Here is a 27,380-nt window from a genome sequence, read left to right as displayed (position 1 = left end):
CTGGGAGGCAACAGTCAAACTGAAACATGTGAAACTGCAAACACATATAATAAGGATTCTTTTCTTTTTTTTCCACTCACCATGAGGGTGATCAAATGCTAGAAGAGGTTGCCCAAAGAGATTGTGGACTCTCCATCCCTGGAGGTGTTAAAGTCTCTGGTGGAGAAGTCCCTGAGAAACCTGCTCTGTTTGACTGGCTTTATGCAGCTGGATGGCCTTTGGAGATCCATCTAACCTAAATCATTCTATGATTTAACTCTGCAGGAAAAACCATTCTCTTTAATGCTGCACGTAAGCCTTGGAAGTGCTATCTATAAAGGCTTCTTAAAAATACAAGAATTAAAAAACCAAAGACATCCAAACAGCATGAAGTGTACCATAATAATGAAGAAAGTTTACATAATACAAGGTTTCTACTCATGTCTGCTAAGTGAGTTATGGCCTGTTAATTACTCCACTTCATGGCAGCCTGTTTCTTATGAACCCACCAGGCATGAAAAGAATGTGAAGAATATCAGGTAGAAAACACCTGGAAATTTCTTCTGCCACAATTTGTTTCAACACTTACTAATACTGTGTGAATTATTTATACAAAAAGATAGGAACGCACCCGAGTACCAAGCAAAGTCTTCAAAGAATCTTTGAGACATTTCATTCTCAGAAGTTTAACCTGGTACCTATCAGTTTTCCTCTGATGTAGGGTAAACAGCGGGGGGAAAGCAGCTTTCCTCTTGAAAGTGTTGTTTTTAAATACTCCTGTCATTTGCAGGAGCTCCTAAACCTGGCAGGTCACCGTTGATATGATCAAACAGCACAAAGTTATTTAATGAAGTCCACTGGATAAAAAGTTACCCTGCCTGCATTCATCTTTGAACAGTGAAATTGTTTTTGCTTTATTAAATTTTAAGACTGTCGCTAAGAAAGCCTATTAAGAAAGATCTTTTTAAGCTCTCAAAAGTATAGCTGGATACTTTGTACCACTGCTACTCATGATCAGCATTAAAATCATTATAATCAGATAATTTCAGGGCTTTAGGGAACCATGCTCTACCATCTGGGGACTGGCCATGCTGGAGTAAATCAGGCACAACTCCATTGATGTTGAAGGAATTAGTATTAGTTTTGATAATTTTATAATCCTACAGGCCACGTTTTGCTATGTACCAATTTCAATAACAAATAGGGTCCAAATGATAAAAAAGCTCTCAGCAAAAACCAGCTGATAGCCAGGAACAATTTGCTGGGAGCAGAACACTTGAAGTGGGAGCCTGAAAGGCTCCATCCAGGAGCCCTGGCTGTGCTGTGGCTGTGCTCACCTTCTTCTGCCTGAGCATCACTGGAAACACTCACAGCCCAGGAAACAGGTGGAGAAACCAGCCTGCAGGAGTGGGGAGGAGTGGGCTTTGCTAAGAGTTACCTCTGCAACCACTAAAAGAAGGGGATTTTTTCCCCACCAGTTTCACACAAATATTTCTCATTTCTCAGAAATACTTTGCTGCTTATGGAAGTCCTCAAAAATAGCATCAACCAAAAAAGTGTGCTTCAACATAAATGTTATATACAATATAAATGAGATTTCATAAGATGGAGTAGAGATCAGGCTAAGAAGATCCAGAGAGTTTAAGAGTTTGGCATTTTTAAGTATGTGTAAAAAACCAACCACCTTGAAATGAATCTGAGTAACATTTATTCAATTACTCCAATGTATAAAGATGTATTTCTCTGTACCAAGTTTTCTGGTGCTTAGGACTGTTTCCAACACAAGCAATGCAAGTTCATCCTGGTGGAATAACGCATTAATTACCCTCAGCTTAAATTTCTCAGCACTTACATCCATGAGAATTCTATGAGGACTCTAAGTCCAGGAGAAGAGGTGCTCTAGGTGTTTCAACGATTAAAAAAGAAAAAAAGAAAAAAAGAAACTCAGAAAGTATGAAAACTGGACTGAGGCATCTTTCACTCCAAAGAAAATGCTGCCACTCTGGTGGTACAAAGTTCCACCAGCACACCCAAGTCACACCAGAAGATGAGGCATATGCTGCATTTGAGTATTAGGAACGTTAACTAGGTCAGTGGTTACTAAATAAGCAAAGCATTCAGACTTCCAGTCACTCCAAGAAACCAACCTCCTTCTCAAGTGTCTGGAGACAAGAGCAGCTCAGAAACAAATTTGGAAATTAGTCCTTGATCAGCAGTTTCTCCAAGTTCAAGATTATCTTGGTTTCCATCTCTGGCTAGCACAAGATGATAATTTTGTGTTAAGCAAAAGTTCCATCAGAGTGCTGTTTTAAAAAGGTGACACAATTTCTTTTAATGGTGCATCATAAAAACGTAAGAAGTTACCAACAGTTGTCTATACTGGGTGAGCACCATCCAGTGCTATCTGTGTGCATCCCTATTCCAGTTGGGAGAGCCACATAAATGATGGCTACTTTGCTCAGCAAGAATATTCAGTGCATGTGAAAAACACTCAAGTTCTTACAAAATACTCCTATTGGTTTCCTGGGTTTTTCTGAGACACAGGAGTGAGTGATTTGTAACCATCCTGCACACGCAGCAGCAGGCACATTTCCAAAGTAACCCGGTAAAGCGGGATCCAAGGAGACAGGCAGATCACAGGGGCTGCAGAAGCTGTTGGACATCACAGTCATCTCTGTGATAAAGCACAACAGAAGAGCCAAAAATCCAGCAGGTGCTGTTTTACAGCAGCGTTGTGGGTTGTCTCTGCTCTGCCATAGGCCTCTGGGAAGGGTTGCTTTGGAGGGGGGAGAAAAACAAGTAAACAACAAAATCACCAAATGAGCTGCCACAGAAGGCAGTGAGAACTGATGATGCTTTTTTAAAATGTAAGAATACCCCAAACAACAAAACCAGTTGAATTTTCAGTCCTCTCCTCCCCAGCAGGACTCTTCCTAAGAGAATATGTAAAGAACACATAAATGTATTTTCATATAGGAAGATTCTTTAAAGTTAATTATTCCCCTAAGTTCTATTTCTAATAAATCTCCTTAACTTCATAAAAACGGGATTAAGTATGCAAAGACTTTTTGAAGACAAGACCATTTACTTTTGCATGTATACATATTGAAGAGAAAATTATCTACACATTTTTTTAAAAGAACAGAAGCCTTTTCCTCTGGTAAATAAATAATTTAAAAATTAATCCTGTTTATTAATTGTTGCCTTTTGAACGAGCAAAGCTTTTAGTTGTGTCAAAGCTATTAACAGTGGCAGTTGTACATTAAACAAATTAAATATTCAGCAGCCTCGCTCCAGTGCCCTTCTGTAATTGCAGATTGGTTACCAACCACCTCGTCTCTCTGGTAAATAAAAGGGTATTTCTGCATTTATTTTAAAGCTGATCTCAGATTTCAGTAGAGATTTTATGCAAATGGTTATGATAATTATTTAAGTATCCAGGGAATTTTTGCTGTTACAGAATATCAAGGCAAGAGTGTGCAGTTCCTAGGAACTGTCCCCACTCCATGTTTAGAACTGTGGAAAGGTCTACTCTATTAATAAAAGCTTGAATGTGCATTAATTCTTTTACTTCCTATTAAGTGGGGGGAAAGACTCCACGTGTCTTGTTTTCCAGTATGACCAGTGACCCATTTGGAAACAGAAATCAGCAGTCACTTCTGTGCCATTGACTTTCTACAGCAGAGCATTATCTCTGACCAGCCACTGGCTGCACCAATTTCACCTGTTTTCTTGAATAAAATTGGCTCAGTCACTACAGAACTGCCCCAGGACAGGAGAAAAAGGTGGTGATACCACATTCCTCCAAGTTATTTGATTGTACCCTTGGGAAGTTAAACACTTGAGGACCACTCTATGCCAGGAGGGACCAAGAGCTCCATCAGCTCAGACCCATCTTGCACACAAGATCTCTCCCCTCAGGATTAATGCCCAAATATCACATCAGGTAAAATATTTCTAGTCTCTACATTGTATTTAAAAGGTCTGTGAGACACTGAGCAAATTATAACAGAGAAATCAAGGGAAGGGGCTGCTCTGGGTACAAGTAAAGCTCCCATACAGCTACACCATGTTGACAGCCTCATGGAGAACCAGAAACTGCTGATTTTCTTCAATCCAAGGTGGAGATTTTAATTTTGGTCTTTTCCTGCACAGTTCAACTGCCCAAAGATGACTCTGTGGACCTACAGACAACCAGCACAGCCCACTGTGCACTGCTGAAGTAGTCAGTGGGTGTGATGTCTAACTGGAGAACGATGGAAGTTGCCAAGCTGATCCCAGTTTACATTTGGGATGAACTGTCTTTAAGTGAGGTTTACTGATCTACTATGGGCAAAAAAATAATCCCATAAAAACAAGCTGTTCTAAGGCACACTGCATTGTATTTTACACATTATTACTTACAGGGAGAGGTGTTTAATGGGAGATAAAAATCTGAAGTCTCAGAAAAATCTGAGTTCGCTACATGTTCAAGCTCCCTTTTGTATTAATTAGCATGACAATATTGTCATGGTTTTCTACATACACACTGTGCATATATACACACTCAGTATTTATCATAGCAATATATATTCCATACTATATGTAAAAAGCACTCTCCCAAAACCAAAACCATGATGAGAAAAAAAGCTAAACAGACAGTGCTACATGTAGGACTACAAAGACCACATGGAAAAGCATTAAGAGTTTGAGATTTTAGAAAGTCTTTCTGGGTCACTCACTGTTACAGCAGCAGCTAAAATTATACTTTAACCTGGCTTGTCTTCCAGTATCTAATAATCAGCTCAAATTTCAGGTAACACGAACCCTCTCGTTAAGATACCTCTGCAAGATGTCATTCAAAATAACTGCACCTGTTTCAACGGGTGTGTTAAGACACATTTTTATGTTTGACTTCATGAGCTCACAAAGGATGAGCTACCAGTCCGATTTCAAGCCATCTGCACCATCTCCTACACCAGCATGGCACAGACAGGCAAGTGGGTCTGCTGGCATCCAGGCGGGACATGCACAGGCTATTTCTGGAGTTACCCTAAATAGACATGAAAAGTTTCTAAGAATTTTATAAGCAGTCTCTCCAGTGACCACAGAGATGAAGAACTGATACCCTGAATTTTCACTACTCACCCAGAGAGACCGGAAAGTAAGAATACAGTTCAACACAGTGTTGTCACAAAACTCGAAGAACAGCCTGAGGTTGGGAGCAGATTTGAAGACTGGAAGTTAACAGGACTGACACACAAAAGAAGTGGGGAAGACGTCTTAAAACTTCCAGTACTATTTTGAATTTTTATTATAGAAGGATGAATATTACTGATTATTCCCCAAAGAGCTTGCACATGAATCCACTTCTCAACTGATTGCTGAAGACCACTTCAGTGGTCTTAATAAACAACTAATATTTGTACATCTTTTACTTCCACAAATAAACCATAGAAAAAAAGCTGCTCTTCCCCTTCACCAGCAGGGCGAATCCTTGCAGGCATCAAAACCACTTGGCACAAGTCTAAGCAAACAAGTGGTGCTTTTTAGATACAGTGATTAGAGTCTAGGACATTGAAATGACCATTAGCATAATATATAATTTGCTAATATATACACATCCAAAACACAAGAAATCTTGAACCAAGAAGAGGACAAACTGAGCAGCTCTGCCAACAAGTTCTTTTTCTACTCCTTTGGTCTAATGGTTTAGGTCAGTCTCTAACAAAATATTTTTTGGCACACAGTTATAAAATTTCTCATTTCTTTAAGGTTATAACAAGCTGCTAAAGGAAAAGGAAAATCAAAGGTGTGAATAAAATCACAAATGTTAAGTGAATGTCTGGTATTCTGACACTGGACTTAACAGATGCATTTTTCCTTCACTGCAAACCACGATCTTTGATTTTTAATAACTGCACGAATCTATAAGCATGTATTTGAAGCTTCTACTTTGTATTTTGAACCAATCAGATATAGATCATGATTAATTACCAGCTTACAGATTCAAGGTGTGAAGGTATTGGAGAAGCCAACCTCATTTTGAAAGAAGGAAGTATTTCTTTATTTTAAAGTATTCCTTTATTTAAGGAAACCCATGTCTTTAATACAAAACACCAGACAAGTAATAAAAGGAGTTAATTGCTGCAGTCTAACTTCCTTATTTTTAATATAATTTTGACATTAACAATCTCATTACCAGCTTATGCTCCAAGTCAAGCAATTGTTACTGTTTCTTATACTTTAAAAGGAAATGCACATAACATTTGGCAGAATAATAAAGCAAAATCTGAATTTTCAGATTCACCTGTGTATATATTAAACACATGAACTTTTTAGAGTTTGTTCTAAAAACATTATTCTCGAACAGTTACGATGTCAAAGTTAAATAATCTTATTAGAAGGCTGAAACAAAACACAGACAGTAGACAAAACCCTAACAAATTTTTAAAAAGCATATGCAAGAAATGGCTATGCTTTTAAAGAAAGAGTCTTCAGCTCCTGAGGACTTTTGTGGGTAATAATTCAACAGTATGACAACCATAGCTATGCATTTATTTGCATCAGATGGACATCAGAAGAACACCAGAGCATCACAGATGTTGCTCTCCAGATGCACACACTCTCACATTAAAACTTTCATACGTTTAAAATGTTGACAACACTGAAGGAGGGAAGCTCTGACAGAAATGTGTTAATCCCAGCACCTCAGTGGACACAGGACTTTGCCTGCATGGATTTACCATGATGGTTGGTCCAGCTGACTCATATTCATTCCTGAAAACAGGTTCCTAAACCAAAACACGAAAGACCACCTGCAGACATTCCCTACTTTCTCAAGATAACTTTAAAGTGAATGGGTTGTTTGATATTGTCCTGTTTTGAAACAACATACTTTTGTCTCCCCAGTCGTGTTTATGAAGCCTAAGGTTGGTTAGCAAGTTTGAAGGACACATTTTTGCCACATTACTGAAGGAATGCAGTGAGCTATCCTGGCAACCTGAACACTAAAAAAATAACTTACATTATAAAACCTGCAAGCAGGAATAACCAGAAAAATATTTTCACATAATTTTGCTTCCAACTACCAAGTCAGGTTTTTTTATTATCAAATTTTTGCATTATTAAAGCCTTATTAACATCTGCTGAAAAAGCTCAAGGTGAGGGGAAAATGACCACGCTGAAAGACAATTTCTTTCACCCTCCCTTCTGACAAGGTTTTCTGCATTCCTGTGCCAAGGGCATGTCTGGCTAAGGATAGCCATCTCAGCTGCTGTGATGAAAGCAGGCATCTCATTTGATCTGCCGAGAGCTCTCCTGGGTATTGTCCTATTGATCTCTCCCAAGCCACTGGAGCATCCCACCAGCACTGTCCCCATGTGCTGTTTGAAAGCTGCAACATCATTCCAGAGCTCGTTTGCTAAAACTTTGCAACCAGAATATTTAGCAAGAGCTGGGCTACAAAGAAGTCCACATTGGAAAGCACTTGGGTTTTCCTCTGTTTTGCATTCTCAGGATTTTATAAGCTACTAAGAAGAGATTTAAAAAAAAAAAAAAAAAATAAAAATCACAAGCCACCAAAGACCCCCCCCAAATTATCAGCACGTGAAAGAAACATGCTTTACACCTTAACTGTGTTGTATTTAACTGATGGAGTATGGCAGGAACATCCTTCCACTCTAGAAAATGAAGTGCCTGTTTCTAAAGCAGCAGCTGCACCTCCTTTCCCCAACACTTGCTCTGGTAGCACTCCCCAGCTTGTGCCAAAAAGGGCAAGGACTGAGCACAAACCCAGTCTCTCTAAAAGCCTTAATCCAGTTCCATCCCACTGAATTTTCAGTTGCTGAGGTGTCCATGTCTCTGGTTGTCCAACACAGCCCTTGGGATGCCCTTCCCCTTACAGAGAGAACCAAGGTGCTGGGTGTCCTCTTTGGCCACCTCTAGTGACTGCCTGCAGTTACGTGAAATACTGTAAGTCTTTGATCAGTGATCAGACTAACAAGTGTACCACAAGTAAAACTGTCTCACGGTTATTTCATTTTCAGTTTCCATGTGATTTTTCAGATTGTTTGGATTTCTCACCTTCTGTGCTCTTCATTTCTTTCCAGTGAAATGTTTACTGCCAACATTGGTAGGCTAACACAAAAACAGGGGTTTGAAGTTATTTGCTTCTAAGACGTGGAGACCAAATAGCTGAGAAATCTCTTCAAAACCCAAAAATCTGAGAAACTGAGCAAGTCTCAGCATGTTAGTCAGATGACAAAAATATTACTGCAAGGACATGGGAAATGAAATTGTCATCTCTGTGCTTTGATGTACAGGGAAAAGTATCCCTCTGTCTTCTAAAAAAGTAACTGTGATCACATTCTGCTATTCAATACCTTGCATTTCAACAAGGACTGTTTGATATTTTTAACAAATAACAGAAATAAATCAAAGCTCTATTTCTGAAGTGTCTGAAGCCATGTGCCCTCCCCAGCTCTCCACACAGTCCCTGCTGCTCTCCCTCCTCCCCTCCTCTTACTCCAGAGGCTGATGACCTCTCCAAGGCAATGCTTTCTGACTCTATTTAGTATATTTAGCTGGCCCCTATGATAGACTAGTTTCATTATAAACAAGTTATTGTAATCCTAGGTGCTTCTACTGAGAACTTGAACATGAACAAATTGACTTACGTAGGTGGAGAAATAAGGGAAATGAACTCTCACTGTCCAGAACCTCATGCTATTTGGCTGTAATATATATTTTCCTACATGCAAGCTAATCAACAGCTACACTGTTCTTAGGGAGAACCTGAGATGGGTATAGGGAACTACAAATCCCTTACTGCCTGTTTAACAGCTGACAGTAAGAAGAAAGAAGGAAGTTAAGAAGTGCTTGGCATGCGTTGGGAAGCTACGATACATTTGCATCCACAAAACATTATTATTAAGTAACAAGGAATAACAAAGCAGAAAGATTTCCTTCCAAGCTGTTAAAATTTTCCAGCCGATGGATCCCGAGATTAGTCACAACACAACTATTTCATCACACGGATAAAACAAATGCATCCACTCTGGCAGGCAATACAGCCACGCCGCACCTCGGAGCATGACATGACGCACAGATGCTGGCAATCTGGGGAGGGGGTGGCAGCCTGCTCCACACATCTGTTATTGTGGGAAAAAGCCATGTTGGTGTTTTGTCAAATTGCTCTATTAGTAATGAATACAGCTGTTTCACATCGGATAATCTGTGTTGCAACACTTCGCTAAGTGACTCCACGCAGAACTATGCCCTGCTGTTCATGCTCGGCTGTAATTCTGATTATCGAGGGAGATGCCACTGTGCTTTTAAAAAAAAAAAAATTAAAAAAAAATGTTGAGCACAGCTGTTTGTGCTTCAAGGAATGTCAAAAGAAATCACTTCTCCCTGCCATGTATGGATTTTTCACCAGAAATCACAATGTACTCTGGCATTACAGCAACTGCCCACTGGTAACAGAAGTGCCAAGTGAGCTGGGTGAGAGTAAGAGTAGTCCTGACCAAGGTTTAGCATAAAGACATGCAGGGCTCAGAACTTAACACCAGCTCAGGGTTCAACTTAAGGCTTAGGTAAAGGAAAATATGACCATCCTGCTCCCCTTGATAAATCCCTGAATGGAAATAAGTAAACTATTATCAGTGTTCACAGACTCTTAAATGAAAACTGAAGCAGAACATCCCAGTGCTCAAGGTTATAGTTTTTGCTTACTACCCTTTTGTCACAGCCAAAACTGATGTTGCATCAAATATGTTCCCTCTTAGGAAGTCATTTCAAACACAAAATACTAAGCCCTAAGCCTACTGAGATAGGAACTATTATAACAACATCTTAAACCAGGCTACAGGTGCAGCACTGCTCCCCTCTGAAACACCCGACCTGCAATGAGAACGTGGAATTTGTGTCGGTTTTCCCCACAGAGCTCAGCTTTCAGACTTTGTGAAGCTACAGACAAATCTGAGGACAAGGCTCCTTTGTGTGCAAGGCCAGGTGGGGAGCTGGGTCCCGCTGCTGGCAGACACCTCGAAGGAGCCTCTCTTTGTCTGCAGGTAACAAAACCCCCCACTTCCAGCAGATACAGTACAATGATTAACACGATAGGAAAGCATCTGCACCAGCAAAATGAAGCTGATGGAACTATTTTATAGTGAAAAAAAAAATCAGTTTCAAGAAGACACGTGGAAGCCAACAGAAAGTTTTCCAGTTTTCAGGCAGTAGCAAAAACTTAAAAAGAGGGAAAGGGAAAACAGCCAAGTGGAAAGGAAAACTAATTCACAGGTACACAAACGTTGTATTTGGATGTGTATTTCTGAGGCCGTCTCAGCCAAGGACAAATGGAAACACCTGATGAACAAATTTCCACCTTTACAAATGCAAATGAAGCTCTTGGGTAAAAATTCCTACCTGCACAGATAATACATGTGTTTACACTTAAGCACCAATTTAGTTGTTTCTCTTCCTCATGTACAGACCAAGAAAAAGACAAGATTTATGGTTTTCAGACCCATACAGACCTTAGCCTGTAAAGTTGGGCACTCAGCATGGGCATGGTGGGGGTGCAGGTTTTGGGGGAGAAAAATTATCTTGTGTCTCAATAAAGCATCAAATCAGGAAGATGACACCAAGTACCATTTCACTTTGGTGAAAACTAGCTGTTCCAAAACAGCTTCAGAGGTTGTCCAAAAACATCCAGGTCTCAAGGAAAAGTAGCACATGGTCAGTTGTGTTTGCCTGCAGCTCCACAAACCATATGGGTGCAGATGATTCAAAAAAAAAAAAAAAAACCCAAGAAAATCCCAAACACCTCAGTATTATGGCATTTCAGGAATCCTACAAATTCTAATTATTTGAGTTGATCAGAAGAATTTCTGCTTGTTGCACTTCAGCCATAGCTTGGTGAAGAGCTCAGAAATAAAAAACAAGCCACCTGAAATGCTGAGGAAGAAGTTCTCCTGAACTACTGAGACTACTCTCAGTTATAGCTGTCGAAGTGGAAAAGGTGATTTTTAGTGTGGGGAAAAATAATGCAGGTACAGAAGTCACAAGTGTTTCCTGTAATGTGTGTGTGCTGATGCAACAAAATCCAAAACATGCAGATCATGTTGCTAGAAAGTCAGGAAGAATGGGGTAAACTGGCATTCCTCATCTAACTTTGAAATAAGATGTGCCAAGCTCTCTTGAGTCCTAAAGAAGTTGAGATTCTCCTGGTAATTGGACAGAAGAGTGAGATGCTGGAAAGACAGACTACTGCTTCTGTACTGAAGTATTTATATCACTGTGAAATCAGGGAGAAATTTTGTCTGCACAGAGCATCCTTTAGTGAAAGAGTTCCTGAGTTGGTGGCCAGGGAGAAGCAGGGACAGAACACACGACCCCTTTGTGCACCCCTCACCATTTACTGATCCCCGACAAGTGTCTTAAATTTTCCTTGAAAATAAATTAAATGGCTCCCAGATAACTCAAGGAAAAAGCACAGTGCTGCCAGTAGATCTCCACAGGCTCAAAGTGATGGCTGACTGGCACCTCCTTGGTTCAAGTGTCCCTTGGGCACCTGAAGTTTCCATTTCTTCCTGAGCAGTTCAGCAGTGTGGCTCACACTAGAAAGATGCCTGAGGTGACCCAAATATAACAGATGGTTTGTTTATGGGTAGGGTTTCACAAGCCCCATAGCAAAAGCATATGCAGAAGAAACAGTAAAAAGGGTTGGACAGACAAGAGGGTCCCAGACTGCTCTTCTGAGGTGCCCATGTGCTGATGCCCCTTTGCTGCTCAAAGCCTGGTGCACACACAGCCAACAAGCTTAAAGCATATGTAAACTGGACAAAATAATTCAGCAAGTGGTTTTCTTGAATTCAAATCCCTGTAATATGTAGTTCATATTCCTAACTCACATTAGTTCACCATTTTCCTACCAGGGTGCATAATTAGTGACTGGATAAATAGGTTTGTGAGCTAGTGCTGAAATGGCACTCGCATTCTCATTTTTTCCTCCTCCTTACCTCTTCCTCTTCTTTTTTTTTTTTTTCTTGAACTGTGGGAGCTGAGACTAAAGAGCAGAAGATCAGATTTTCCTTCCTGACCAGGCTAACAGGTCAGGCAAATGCCAGCATCAGGCAAAGGAAACAGTGGGGGATGACGCAAAGGGTGGAGAGAACATCATGAGGTCATGTCTTTCAGCAGCGGCTCTCTCAGGTCAGGTCATTTGTATCAAACCGCAACTTTTCCAAAGTCCAAAACAACTGCCATTTTTATCAGTAAAAACTGTCTTCCACTCAGAGAAAAAGCACAAGGAAGAGAACCACTTTAGGGCAGTTCAAGACAAAGCAGCCACTAAACTGAGCTGAAAGCTCTATGAGTAATAACACACACGTAGCAAGAATGAAGAAGCATCATCCAGCTTTTGAGATACCATTAAAAGAAAGGTTTGAATGCAGGTTAGAGACAGTGGAAGATGTACTAACTTTCAGGTAAAATATAGAAGAGAAAGAATCAGAGAGGAAGAGAACAGGTTTAGAGTTTCTTCTGTGCAATGGAATAGCATTGATGGATGGAAGCAAACCAAATAAATTGAAGATGGGGAATAAAATACTATTTTCACTTCATCTCTGTCCCAAAAAATACAATTAAAATTTTAAGCATGATCCTCTACAGCCTCTTATCTTTGGAGCAAGATACTTTGGCCAATGCTCTCTCAGGCTTTCAGCATCTAGTTTCCCCAATTTACTCAAAAATACTCCTTAAAAAAAGCAATGATTCAAAGCAAGTGCTTCACATACGTGCTCTGAAACTCCTTCTGAAGGGGGTAAATTTGCACCACCGGCTGTTCAGAAATTTGAGGGGCCTCTGGTTCCCCTGAAGCCAAGCAGGGGCTCTCACCCCACACGACTGTTCTCGACAGGTTTCCCAGACTCGGTTCACGGGGGAGAGGCATTTGCTGTCTCCAGAGGGAGTCAGAATGTCAGCTCCACACACAGCAACCACAGCCATGTACAAAAGAGTCACTTTTTACTGAGGAGGGTGAAAAACATGGGGAGAGCCACCTCTGTTACAAACTGTTGAAAACATGAGCAGCTCCGATGACAGCCATGTGGAAGCCTGCACAGTTTAAAAAGAACCCCACATTCCTTATCAGCAACACTGCATGCTGTCAGCTTTTAAGGGCTATCTGGCTTGAAAGGCTCAGCCTCTAACTGCATTTGTACTTAGAACAGAATCACTGCTGCTTTAATGACTCTCATTACATTTTTAATTACAAAAAATGCCATTTAAAATTGTCCAGACATTTGCACAAACTGCTTTTAGCAACTCACTAAACCTAAGCGGATAAGACTAACCTGCCTGGTACATCTATCTTAAAGTAAAAATAAAGCAAGGAAAATAATGCTCCAAATTGGATATTCAAAGTGATTCTTGTGCTACACCTCCTAAAATGATGAAACAAAAAAGCCACAAGCAGAGGAGAGACAGTAGTATTGAAGGAATATTGGAACTACACAGCATGGGGTCAGAAAATAGCTATAGATCTATTTCTGGCAGAGCAGTTGGCTCAAATAACTGCCTAATTCACTTAACTCATCTTGTGCATAAGCTCTTTTAGCTTCATATAGAATGGAAATAACTATGTGAACGAGCAGCAGTTGGTAAATACTATATATCAGCTTGCAGACCTCTATTTCTTTTGTGTATCCAATGTACTTCAAAGCAGTGCACTCAAATTTCAAGCTCAGGTATCTGGGATGGTCTTAAAACTGAAATTCATTTAATTTGCTGTGCTTGTCAACAACACAATTGAAATCTTACATTGACTCTAAGGAAAACATAAGCTTCTGCTATTTGAATATATAAAAGGCTGTAGTTCAAATAAAGATGAGGCATCAATAAATAGAAAAGCCTTTGAACACACCCCATCTTTCTGCAGAGTTAAGCCCCACTTGCAGAGAAGCTGTTGGAGTGAAGAGGAGAAGAAAAACTCACGTAATGACAGACTTTAGAGGGGTGGATTTTTTTTTTTTTTTAAACATGGCTTCCACTAAAACACAGTCAGGATGCTTCCATTTGTTCTGTAGGAAAGGCATTTTTCCATGACTGGAACTACTGTAACACTGTTAGCAGTTACAGCCATAATTACTACATCTCCCACTTCCACACGCCTCATCACAAGAAGTTCATTCCATTTTGTATCTTACTATGCTCTGAGATCTAATTTACTTTCCAGAGAAGATTTTAAACAGAGTTTGACTAAAAGTTCTGCCATTGCTCACATTTTCCTCCAAAGCAGCCCATTGCACCAAAGACCCAGCAAGTATAGAGTTTCTCAGTACAACCTTATGGACATAAACAAAAGAAACCCTGATTTGCACAGCACCACCACCCACACAAACTTCAACAGCCCCGTTCCAGGGATTACTCTTATGTTTATCATTACAACGGGCTTCAAATAAGGTGAGGTTGGCTGTTCAGTGTGGTATTTACAAACAGCAGCACGAAGCAGGGGCTACATCTGGAAACCACAGTCAGCCCTGTGCTATTGAAGGAAGCAAGCAGACAGCTACAACAGGTTTGTTTAAACATGATCTTAACTAGCACATGAATTAATTCAGCAGTTAAAACTGTTTCAACTACTACTTCAACATACTAAATTCCCCTATATGAAGGAAAGGGAGAAGCCCTTTACACAGTAATTGCACCATACCTAAAAGCATTTTGAAAGCCAAGACTCCTTGGCTGGGAAATTATGAGGAAAACATTCAATTCCTATACTAAATAGTGTTACTGCTGAACAGGGGCACCAGCTCACCGAGGAGCATGCTAGGCAGGTTGCACACTGCTCAGGCCTTTTGTAAGGAGCAAATTCCAGTAATACCTAAAGTGAACTCCTGCACCCTGGTAGAGCAGAGAGAACCTAGAAACACAGGTAATAAAAAATAGAGAAGATACTGAATATCCTTTGCAAGTATTCTGGGATGGGTGAATTTATACAAAGACAGACTTTTACAAAGTTGAAGGAATATATTATTTTCTGCAGGCTCCAGGCAGTTCCAACGGGCATGTGATACATGTGACATGCACTGGAATACAGAAGATGCCTTTAAAAAACTCATGTACAGAATGAAAACAAATAGAAAAAAAACCCTATCAAAACAAGTGCAGTTTCTTGTTCAGCCTAGAGAAGAGAAACCTCTGGGGAGACTTCACATCTACATCTGCTCAAGTCTCCAACTGGTTGGTACCCATGGCCCATTACCTGGGGGGTCATTCTTCTAGAGAGAGGTCAGACCTCATCTCCAGAGCTATCACAGTCATTTGGAACTGAACCATTTCAAAAAGTACAGAAAAATGTATTCTGTCACTTCTGTCCACAAAGGATGGGTACTCAGATGACCTGAAACATTAACATGCAGGTTCATTTTCCCACAGACAAACCCGTTATCTCCCTTACCCAATCACTTCTGACACATTAGCTTATCAGAGTAGCTCCTAAGAACACAGAATATCCCAAAAGAGAACTTCAGGAGAAGCTTAATTAAATAACTGATTATTCTTCATGTGTAAAAAATAAATACATGCACATACACTTCCATGTGACAAGCTCCCCAGGGAAAAATTTGTAAAATAGGCATAAAGTGTTTATTTAACTCAGAGAAGCAATTAAACCATTAAGAAGAGCTCGAAGTAGGCATTATGCTGATTATCCCTTAATTGCATGCAGTCACAGCAGTGACAGACAAACTGTAACAATAACAACTATGTTACATACTCATTTTTTTCTGACCTGGGCACATTCTATAAGAAATCCACCAGCAACATATATTCAACAAAAAGCTGATTTCAGAGTGATGGTCCACAATGGTTTGAGTTATTCCCTACCAGCATGGAGATATCTACGATTGCTACTCCTAAGACCAATTTAAACTTGCTTAAATTTACTTTAATACATATACATGAAGCTATTTATTTATTTTATTTATCTTTTCATGACATACTATATAATGTTAATGAGAATCTAATTGCAATTCTCATCTACTCTATTCCTCTGCCCCAATTGCAGCCTCTTGCAGATGTGGCAGTGCCTGACAGTGCCTCCTGCACTGTCCTCTCTTCCACAGGGGGTCAGGACTCCCAAACCCCCACGGGATGGAGGCAGAGGTTGGAATGTGATCTCAGGGCAGGACTGGCAGCCAACAGCAGGCAAACAACAGCCCAAGGAGCACTTGGGTGAAATTCCAGCTCGAGGAACCCCACTGAGGAGTCCAAACTTCCCGCTTCCCTCTGCTTGCAGACAGGGATCCAGCTGCAGTTACCACATGCAATAGTCTGCAAAATGACACTGTGACCATGGCCCAGCCACCAAAACGCAGAAGTTTGAACACTTATTCCACTTGATAGCAACTGCATCTCCTGCATCCCCAACAGGGGTAAACAAAGTCATTTTATAACTGCCTTGGCAGCGGCAGCAGAAGGAGCCGCCGACAGGAACCTGCTCCACTCCAGCCGCCCTGGCAGGGGAAAGAGGCTGCCAAGGCCTCTAGTCGCCAAGAAAATTACAATATGATAGTCTTAATTACACTAATTGCGTTTCCTGGTATTGAGGCAGGATTAATATAGCATTTCTTATGCTAGATTTCATAAACACAATTGGTTTTAGCCTAACTCTTCATAATTGTATTTCACAGTTCTTGCAAACAATTAGCCACCAATTATGTTAATTCAGTTTTGCAGATGACTGATAAACACTCCAAATATCAGAATTCTCCCTCAAGGGAGGTAAAGTACTTCTAACTTGTTAAGTAACCTTAATGATGCCTCAGTGAAAATCCTGCGGGCAAATCACCCAGTGGCACTTGCTTGCCATTTCCATGTTGGTACCAAAGACTAGAAGAACTTCCACACAGAGGAGAGCCATGCTTGGAACAGCTTTGGAGAGCTGAGTAACTGTCTGAAGGTGAAAAAATTACCATATTTATATTTGTATGTATTCATACATCTCTATATCTATTTTTATATAAATATATACATACACACACAGAGACACACATACCCTCATAACACAAATGCTTGGCATAGAAATTAAACCTGCTTGAGCTAATGTAAGTCTCAAGGCAACAGGTGCTGGGATCTCGACTGGAAGGACCTCATTAATGTCTCACTCCCACCCTACTCACCATGGTCCCACCATCAAACCAAAAGGCTCTGGCTCACACAATTGAGAATGGCAGGCATTGTGTTTCAGTCCCCTCTCCAGGCACAGCTCCAACATTCAGAACAATCCAGCTAGAAACGTTCAAAAATGTTATGATGAGATAATATCGTCTGCTGAGACAAAAATAGTCTTTTATCACGTTATGCCGAGGTCATCTGGAGCGGCTGAGCCAAGATGGCATTTGAAGAGCCTGACCCTCGGCAGCAGCAGGCGGGACAACCAAAAGTCTACGAGTTTCTAGGAATTTTAGGCCGGGTTTTTACAAATAACACTGTAGAGCCTCACTTAACGTGCACCTCACTTAAAAGGTGAAGTTTGCATAAACAGTACACAGATAGTTATAGGCCACAAGGTCACTTATGAAACTTCGCTCAAAAGCTGTACAGATAAAAAAAAAAACAAAAACACCCACATATTTTAAGCTAAAAAAATTGCTAACTCTTGCTTGGCCAGCACTGGTAATATCAAAGCCTTCCCATACCATAATGATGAGAACATTTTGCTGACAAAGCCTTACACCAAGGTTTCTGCACAGGTTCCTCAGCTTCCTTCTTCTGTACCTGCAGGGTCACAAGCCCTTCACTTGCCATAAGAAGCAAAAATAAACCTTGCTGATGAATAATTTGCAATCCTTCCCATGCACACTGGGTTAACGTGGTTCTGTACTACTAAATATTTTACAAAACCTCCTATGGAGGATAGTGTCAGAGAATTAACACAAACCCAGAGGGGGAAGCACTGCTTCTGCCAACCCATCCATGCTCAAGTGTTCCCCCATCCCACTCCCGACAGAAACAGAATAAACTTACAGGGAAAAAAAGGCAGCAGCAAGAAAAAAAATCATCCACAAAACACACCATCAAAACTATTGTTAATAATGTAATCAAGAAGTCAAGAAGTCAAGAAGTCATAAGCAGTAATCAAACACAGCTTATAAACAAAGCATGTGCAGAACCCTGAAGCTTTACATTATAACACATGGGGCAAATTAATAAAAAGCTAAATTGCACAAATTATGACAGAACTTGGGTCTTTTGTTTAACATTGAAAAAAACAACAAAACTCCCACTCATCTCCAGGAGTAGCTTGATTTTTAAGCAGTATCTGATTCTCTCTAGCCCACAAAGAAATGAAAAATGAAAATTTAATCTTGCGCTTAAATGAGTAAATCACAGTGTAGGTTTATTTGTTTCTAGGATATTTGAACTAAATAATCTGGAATACTAGATCAGATTCTAGATTTACTGTTCAAAAACTATTACTGATACGACTGGATGGCAGCCTACAACTCTGAGGTTGTCCAAAGTTAGCAATTTCACACTGGATAATGTGGTTGAATGGGGTCTTTTTCCTTTCCTTCTTGTTTTGAAGCCAGTGATGCTTGCATGACAAAATGACTCAGCAATTTGTTTCTGCTAATAACATCTATTCTTCAAACCTATATTAACAAACATGAATTCATTACATAGAAAATGACCTGCTGATGTCACAGGCACAGAACCCACCCTATTGTAGTGACCACAAGAAAATACTGGTGCAGAAGGAACAAATAACGCTGTTAAGGATATGATCACACAAACTGTATTTAAATATAGCAGGGGTTAGACTGTCAAGAGAGTGAAAGCTACCCAGCCCAAGAAATCTGACAACAGCAGAATCAACAGCTGATTCAATACAGCTTTCAACAACCACTATGTTTTTTTTCTTATGGTAGAAATAAATACAATTTAAAATTTAGCAAAATCAACAGTCTCATTTACATCCTTCACCACTTAAATTCATTATTATTACTCATACAAGTTGAGATTTGTTTCAAAAATAGAAATAAGAAACATAATGGTAAAAGCCATGCAATGATTCTAAGTGACAATGTGCTTCATCCCCATCCCCAATCCACATCTCCTACATCAACATTAACCTTACACAGGTTAAAGAATAAAAAGTGTAGGAAACTAAACATTTGCCTATGAGGAGGAGTAATAGAATTTAACAGAATAGAATTTAATAGAATTTAATAAAAATGATAAAATAATTTTGTGACTCTTCTGCTCAACAAATATAATTGCTTCAGATTAAGAAAAATTACTACAATTGTTTTACTAACTCAGCACTGTAGCTGCACTAATACACTGTAAAAGGACTAAAAGAACTGACTAATGAGTTTGCAAGGTCTGCAGCCTGAGTAGACTGGGAAAAGAATGTGGATCTTGGACTTTAAAATCCTGACACCATTAATTGGAATGCACTGGGTCTGCACTTGGAGGATTATTTGTCTTTGAGCAGGGCTGACACTGACAACTCCAGCATTCCTGCAGATACCAATGAGCTCACAGAGCACCCCTGGGCTTTGGGGAGAGATACAGAGATACTGGGAGACTTTTCAAAATTCATAGTATGGTCTATGAAACAGCCTTTCCAAGTGCCCTTCAAATTAGTTTGAATGTACCATGTTTACTGATTCTGTCAGACATATATATATATATATGTATATGTATATATACACACACATACTCACACAAGTAAAATAAGGACAGACGCAAACCCCAAATACAAGTCCTGCATATTTACAAACCCAAAAAAAGTCTGAAATTATAGCCCAGACCATATGTTCTAACATTAGTCTTTCAAGTCTGCTGTCCTAATTCTAGAGATAAATGCTTTTCCCAGCAGTAGATTCTTAGACATTCCAAAAAAAAAAAAAAAAAAAAAAAAAAAAAAATTTCTTTTTAGCAAAGGACAAATTTCAAGAACTACTTCTCTGCTCATTTAGATGCTGTTCTACTGGGAAGCAGGATGCTTCATTTTTATGTACGTGCCAACTGGAATGGTTGAAATCTTAATTTACTTCTCACCCTGCTGGTGACTCGGCCCCTGCCCATCTCCTGGGCCAAAGCTCCTCTGCCCAGAGGCCACGTCAGCAGGACATGGCACTGGCTGCCAGGTCCCATCCCAGGGCAGTGGCTTCCCCAGGGACCAGGCTGCAGGGCCGGGAGAGACTGTGGCCATCCCTCCAGCATAGGTGGACACAGACCATTAGCAAGGGTCTCACAAAAGTCATAGTGTTTCGAAAACATTTCCAGTTCCAGCTGTACTGCTCTTCCTTTCTCTCCTCACAGTGTATACAGTAAAACATTCAAACTTTGGGATTTGGAAAGATTAAGCCAAATTAAAATTTAGTTACATGCCAAGTTTCCTTTTTCTTTTCTCTTGTGTCAGAGGAACTGTAATAAATAACAGCTACCAATTGTAAGGGAGTAGATATTCCACAGAGCAAAGCTACTAGTGCAGGTGCATCTGGTTCAAGATTCAATAGCACACATGCAAAATAAATTTCCATGATTATTCTTAGCACTATCGGCTTTAAAATGGAGAAGCTAAGATTATTCTCACAGTAAACAAAGCATCCCATTGTTTACTCTTGGCTTCTTACATGGTTTCCTATACTTGATTGTAGTGTGCTAAAAACAAAGTCCATGAGATGAGTGGAGAATGGAGGTATGATCTCACTGACAATAACATGGGAAAAATCTACTCTGGAAAAAGCCCTTTGCTCTCTCTTCTTAGATTTCAACACAAATTCCACCAAGGTATAAAGACCTGGAAGTTATTTATTGCATATGGAAGGATAAATGCTGCACCATCAGGACTATAGTTTTCTGAAGTGACCAAACACTGAAAGGCCAAAGCACCCATCTCATACATACAGGTAGTCACCAAAAATACCAGAAATAACACAAAGGATAAAAGGTTACACCGCAAATTCTGGTATTTTCTTATTAACAATTGGGCAACTACGTGAAAATAAAAGAATAGTATCTATTATATGATTAAGTATTAACAACTGGTGGTTTATAGCTACAGCTTTGAAAGACTACGGAGTGCACCATGGATATCATCCCAACAGGAAAAGCACAACTGAGCTCAGGTCTGGGGATGTGCCCATGCTACAGAGCTGATCTTGTGGACACTCCAAAGCTGCCCAAGACAGAAGATGGTCACAGTGCCTCTAAAGGATGATACTGACTGTTGTTATGAAAAGTAAATATTTTGGCCAACACAACAAAGGATGGTTAGACAGGAATTACAGTGACATGGGATTCTTCCAGATTAGAGTTCTCGGCCACAGTTTTGTTCTGCAGGATGCTTGTGCAGATCATTTCTCATTTGTCCGTTACTAGAAAGAACTTTAATAAATCAAAAACTTATTTAAATGTGTTGATACACCAAGGAGACCAATGGGTATTGCAGGCCTGGCTTTCCCATCAAACATTAAATCCAGACACCAAGTACCGTAAGTCAAGTAAGATGACATAAATGAGTAGTAAGAGTTACTTTTTAAAACATAATAGGATGAAAAGGGTCTTTACTGTAAAACAGAAAGAAACTGAGCCAAAACTTAATAAACAAACTGTAAACAAAAGCTATTTAATTCCAAGAGCTGTATTTTAAAACACCACCACACAGATCGTTTTGCTCCAAACCCTAATGACCAAAACAGCCTGAATGAAACTACATTTCCTACAGAAAGTTTTCCATCCCGTGCAACCAGCCTGCCCACCAGCACGTAGGTGGAAAGAGCCAAAACACTTGGGAGAAACAAGTAGAAACAAAAATCAGAGCTTACCCTGCATTTCACCCTCCATTCCCTGACAAAGCCAAAGCACATCCATCCTGTCCTGCTCCCATGCACCTTGGTATGTGCCCCGGAGCCCTTTCCATGTCCCAGGAACATGCCTGACCACATGCATTTCCCAACTACCATCAGACAGAAGACACAAGTGAAAAAGGACTCTATTTCTTCCTGCTTTGCCGAATTTAATGTTCTAATCCACGCAGTGCTTTGAAGCATATTTTGAAAACAGTAATAAATTTATTTAAACTTAACCAAGGGACAAATTCTGATAATTCAGAAGATGCTCTGGACAGAAGCAGGTACTGAACTAGCCTGACCCCAGCCCCTGGTTCTCATCTATGCGCAGGCAGTGCCTGCCCTGAAGGGCCCAAAGAACCTTCCAGGTGCAGATTTCACCAGTTACCCTTTATTAAAGTGTATTTCCAGCCTTCTGTAAACCTCTCCAAAGCAACGTGATTTCAGGTGTCACTGTTATTTCATCTCAGACTGAAACCATGCCAGTTCCACCCATGAGGAGTGCAACACCTGCCTCTGCACCTGCAGAGCAATGGAACAGGCACTCTGAGCACTAGGTAAACCTGCAGCACTGCAAACACAGCCAGTTAACCTGTGCCTGTATTTTTTTGTTTCACCTCCTTCAGCTTTTTTCACCCCAACCTCTGACCTGAGTGACTATCTGGTCAAGACAGGTGATTCTCCCCCCTGCTCTGCTCTTGAGAAACCTCACCTGGAGTACTGCATCCAGCTCTGGGGCCCCCAACTAAGAAGAATGTGGAAGAAGGATAGAGTCCAGAGGAGGGTTAGGAGGATAATCAAAAGATTGGAGCACCTCTGCTATGGAGACAGGCTAAGAAGTTGGGGCTATTTGGGCTGACAAGAGAAGGCTCTGGGGATACCTTAGAGCCCCTTCCAGTGCCTGAAGGGGTTCCAAGAGACGTGGAGAGAGACTTTGGCATTTAGCAACAGAACAATGGTTATTGCAGAGGTAATGGTTTCAAACAGAGAAGGCAGGTTTAAACTGGATGTTAGGAAGAAATTCTTCCCCGTGAGGGTGTTGAGACGCTGGCACAGGTTGCCCAGAGAAGCTGTGGCTGCCCCATCCTTGGAAGTGTCCAAGGCCAGGTTGGACAGGGCTTGGAGAGACCTAGTCTAGCAGATGTCCCTGCCTACAGCAGGGGGTGGGAATGAGATGATATTTAAGGTCCCTTCCAACCCAAACCATTCAGTGAATCTCTGACCAACCTTTTCCCTTGTGTGTGCCCGTCACCGCTCTCATCTTGGCGCCCTTGTCCCCACCAGTAACACACCACAGGTATTGCTCATTGCTTCTACCGTGTCCCATCTATTTTCAACTCTTTCCTTCCCTGCAAGAAACTGACTCACTTCCTCGTTTCAAATCTCATACCATAAAGGGGAAAAAAAACCAACAAACAAGCAGACTTTGGTTTGCTTAGACTACACCAACAGCCTTATTTCACTGACATACACACTCTTCCTACACAAATATACAGCTGTTCAACCTTTAATAGTATCCATTCCTTTGCATTACCACACTAAACCACACACACCCAGCAAATTAAGGGAATAATAATTCCAGGAAATCTTTCATTTGAGAAACCACTGCTAGATTTTTAGCATACTTCTGCCCTTTCTCTCAAGTTACTCACTTTTAGAGCCACAAGAAAAGCAGCACTGAAATTTAGTGCTTGCATTCTTTGTTTTGTAAGATAAGAACAAGCAAGGGCTTCAAGTTCAGCCTCAATGGCAAAACACTTGAAAACATCACTTGAAAGAAATATCAGTATTAGTGAACTGCCTATGTTTTTATCCTATTTTCATTTCAAAATGTAACCACCCAAAGGCAATTTAGGTTCTTGTTTACGACACAGATGTTAATGCTTCAGCATAGCTATAAGCCCTCTATGCCATTGCACATCTGTACCTTGTCCTTGAATAAATCACAAAAGCCAGTTTAATGCACAGCCTTGTTTACCCTGTGCAAGGGTGAATTCCCCCTGTTCAAGGCCAGAACTAAAGCATGTTTTTTTCCCATTAGTATATATGTTTTCTTTTCAGACAAAGTTTGTGCTTCACTATCCCAAACCTTGTGCTGGCATACTGAACAAAGGCTAGAGGTGAATTTCAAGTGTATTTCCAGCAGTATGGGTTAGGCAGAATATACCAGGAATTCCAATTTTTATTCTGTCGGCTGCTTTTCTGCTACCTATTCTTCCACCCTTGTTACAGGCTTTTTGCAGCTTTACACATATACAGAAAATTACAGAGCAGAAAACTCAGTTTGGTTGCTTTGTGGCAGAAAATGAGACCCCAGCTTGAGGATGCTTCAGATGGATGGCAACAAAAAGGACATTTAGCAATAATTGAGCAGTTCTGTGTGATCAATGGATAGAAGCTTCACGCAGTCTGCATACTCTGTACGTATGTATTTCCAACATGTGAGTGACAAGCAAGGTCAAGTGGCACCAGAATAATCATTCCGTCCATATTATTCATAGCACAGTGGGTATGACAGCTTGGCATTATTGCCTTTCAGGATGAAAAAGCTCTGAACAGATTCTCAAGTACAGCTTCACTGCCCCAAACTATGCACAAACTGTCCATTTGTGAAGTGTGAATGACAATTCTCAGGCAGCAACAGAAGTTCCTACCAAAGATCTTAAGATAATGGCTAAAAACATCACTCTTCAGTAGGGAAAGGGGAATTTCCTGAACATGTCATATTCACCCGGGATCTATTTATTCTGAAATTCAGAAAGCAGAATACTTTTTTTTTCTTTAAATACAGAGAGTTGTTTCAGTCCCATTCTGCAGTTGATCAGATCCATATTCTCACCCTTTCCCATATTTCATTTAGTGTGGTTTTATCCCAAAGCACTAGCTAGCAGCAATCTTTCATATAAAGGAAGTAGAAGGTCCACAGTTAATAGTTGAGCAAAGAAATGGGTGAGGATATGTCCTGCCCTTGTCCTTTTCTTGCAGAGCTAGCAACAGTCAAGACCCGAGTTTGTGAAAAATTAAGTGGAAAAAATGTGAAAAGGAAATGAAGTATTTAAAGTATTGACGCATTTATGAAGTATTTATTATCTGTCAAAACTTCATATAAAGAGCAGCTCTTAAAATACTGATGATACAGCAAATAAAGCCGTTTCATCTCTCAAAGATACTGAACTAAGATCCTAAATCAGCCTGCCCTGAACCACCCACAGAGGCACAGCTCTGCAGTCAGAGCCCAGAGCTCAGTCTGGGTGGTTGGCAGCACAGGGCGAGCAGGGCTTCCCTCCCCTGCTCCCCAGGGATACTGGGAGTCCCAGAGGAAGTACACTAATTCTTTGTCATTAACACACACAGGGCTTAAAAGGAACAAAGACTGGTCATGTAATCACACACAAATAAAGGATGTGCTTTATGTTTCTGCTTTGTAACACAGCCCAGGTGGCCAGCCCAAATATTCAGCAAGCACTCAGGTGTTTAACAGCCCAGCACGTGCCTCCTGCCCCCACAGGCAGTGCCAGGCCCCGGGCTTCCACTTGATTCAGCTTCCAGCAACTATTAAAAAATTAATCTCAATTAATCCCCAACATTCCCCTTCTTTACTCCATTATTTGGCTGTTGTTACAAAGGCTACAAAAGTCACATACCACAGCATCTCTTTTATTGTGTGGGATGGTGGAGGCAAACCCTGAGGAAGTCAGCTGACAACATAAGTCCTGGTGAGAGCACCTGGAACTGCTCGACACTTCCTTAAATAACCTGATGTGGGGACTGCACTGAAGGGCTTGATTTTTTCAAAAGACCAGATTTTTTTGTATTTTTTTTTTTTTACTTATTTTCTCTTTAAGTTTGTCCTCTCAAGGAAACCACAGACCCTCTCCATGCCCACTGACCAACTGAACTTCTCCCAGCCACTGTCATTTCCAAGAGCTGCTTAATCCAGCCCGACACAGTGATCTATGGGACTTATAAATCAGCATCTTAAACAAGTCACCTCCAGCTACAAGCACATAGAAAACAGGAATGGAGAGAGCACTTGCTGTAACACATTGCACCTTCAATTACCAGTACACACTTATTCCAGTTTTATAGTGTTTAGGGGCTAGTTTCTCAGGAGTATTTTTATTTTTAAAGTTTCCACTGCTTATGTTACTGGTGCAACCCTGAGGAACTGGAAAAAGTTTTTGTATTAAGGATTTCTTAATACAAAACAGAGACATTCAGATGTGCATCTATTCTTTCTGGTTTAAAACAGTGATTACTCAATTAGTGGCTAATTACACTTCAGGGTGTTTAAAACAGAGGATATTCCACACAGGTTTTCCTAAAGCAAGTACCTTTCTTCCAACTTTGAGAAGACAAATGAAGATACACTAAGACTTCTTTTTCTCTGTTGTTTTTGCTTCAGTCCTCTAAAGCACTGCATCACCACCCATCCCCATATACACCACAGCTGTGCAGCCAAACAGGGTCCTGGACACCAAGGAGTGGCTCAGAGGACTTCCAGAACAGGCTCCAGGGGCACAACCTGAAGATTTCAAGCTTCTCAAGAAGTCATATGTAAAAAAATGCTAAAAAAATTTCTTTACATAAGCAAAATTAGCTGTCCCTGCAGAACAGTCACACGCAGCTTTCGTATATCCTGAAGAATTTAGTGTAACCAAGCCACAACATCTCAAGTTTTTATTAACAGTGTTCACTCCCTGAACTCAAGAGAATCACCCAATTTATAATAAACCAGCCCTTCATACTGTGAATTTTTACAAGCACATCTTATGTCATAACACTGAATGCATGGCACTAAGGAAAAAGCGAGTATCATCTGTTCCACAGGGAGCCACCAGCTCACAGGCACTGCCCAAAAAGAGACTTTCATGCTGCCTTAACATAGTGCTAAAATTATTCTGTATCTTGCTAGTCATAGTGCACTGGGGGAGCAACAGAAAATGCATCATAATTGTCCGAGTGCTGCCCTACATATAGGGAATATATTAACCTTTAAACACACAAAATACTCTGTCATGGGGAAAAAAGAGACACTAAGTTTTGTGGAGCAAGGAGGTGTGTAATATCCAAAAACACTGCACACAAAATAAGCCTTTTATAATGAGCACAGGAAAAACAGAACTGTCACGAATCCCAATCTTAGTATATTTGCTGGCTGATCTCTTCTGCAATAGATCACTATTACCACTATTTAAATTCCAAATTGCACGGTGAAAACAGCTTTACCAAAATAAAAATAAAAAAAATACACAAAACAAAACAAAAACAAAACCAAGAAAAAATAACAGGAATACAGTCAGGTGCTCTTCTGTGTTTGAAGCACGTACTTATTTCAGCAATAAACATAATTTACAATAAAGTAGGATTTGAAGCTTTAGCAGGTAAAGACTATCAAGAATTTTCAGACTGAACTTAAAGGGTGTGTACAAATAAACGTGTACTTCGGTGGTCAATACTGCAGCTCTAGCAAAAAAAAAGGAGACTATTTTATGTTACAAATTCTAAATCAATTTTATGAAAGACTGCTGATGAGTAGCAAACAAGCCC

General features: G+C 40.4%; 1 protein-coding gene across 2 annotated transcripts in view; it reads right to left on the bottom strand.

The window, feature by feature from the left end:
* Positions 1–27,380, bottom strand: part of FNDC3B (fibronectin type III domain containing 3B) — a 191,757-nt gene that overhangs the window by 117,890 nt on the left and 46,487 nt on the right. The window lies entirely within an intron of this gene.

The sequence above is a fragment of the Manacus candei genome, unplaced genomic scaffold, assembly GCF_025592945.1.
Source record: "Manacus candei isolate 608988 ecotype Guabito, Panama unplaced genomic scaffold, ASM2559294v1 h1tg000015l, whole genome shotgun sequence".
In the NCBI taxonomy this organism is placed as follows: domain Eukaryota; kingdom Metazoa; phylum Chordata; class Aves; order Passeriformes; family Pipridae; genus Manacus; species Manacus candei.
This window is presented reverse-complemented; position numbering and strand designations above follow the sequence as displayed.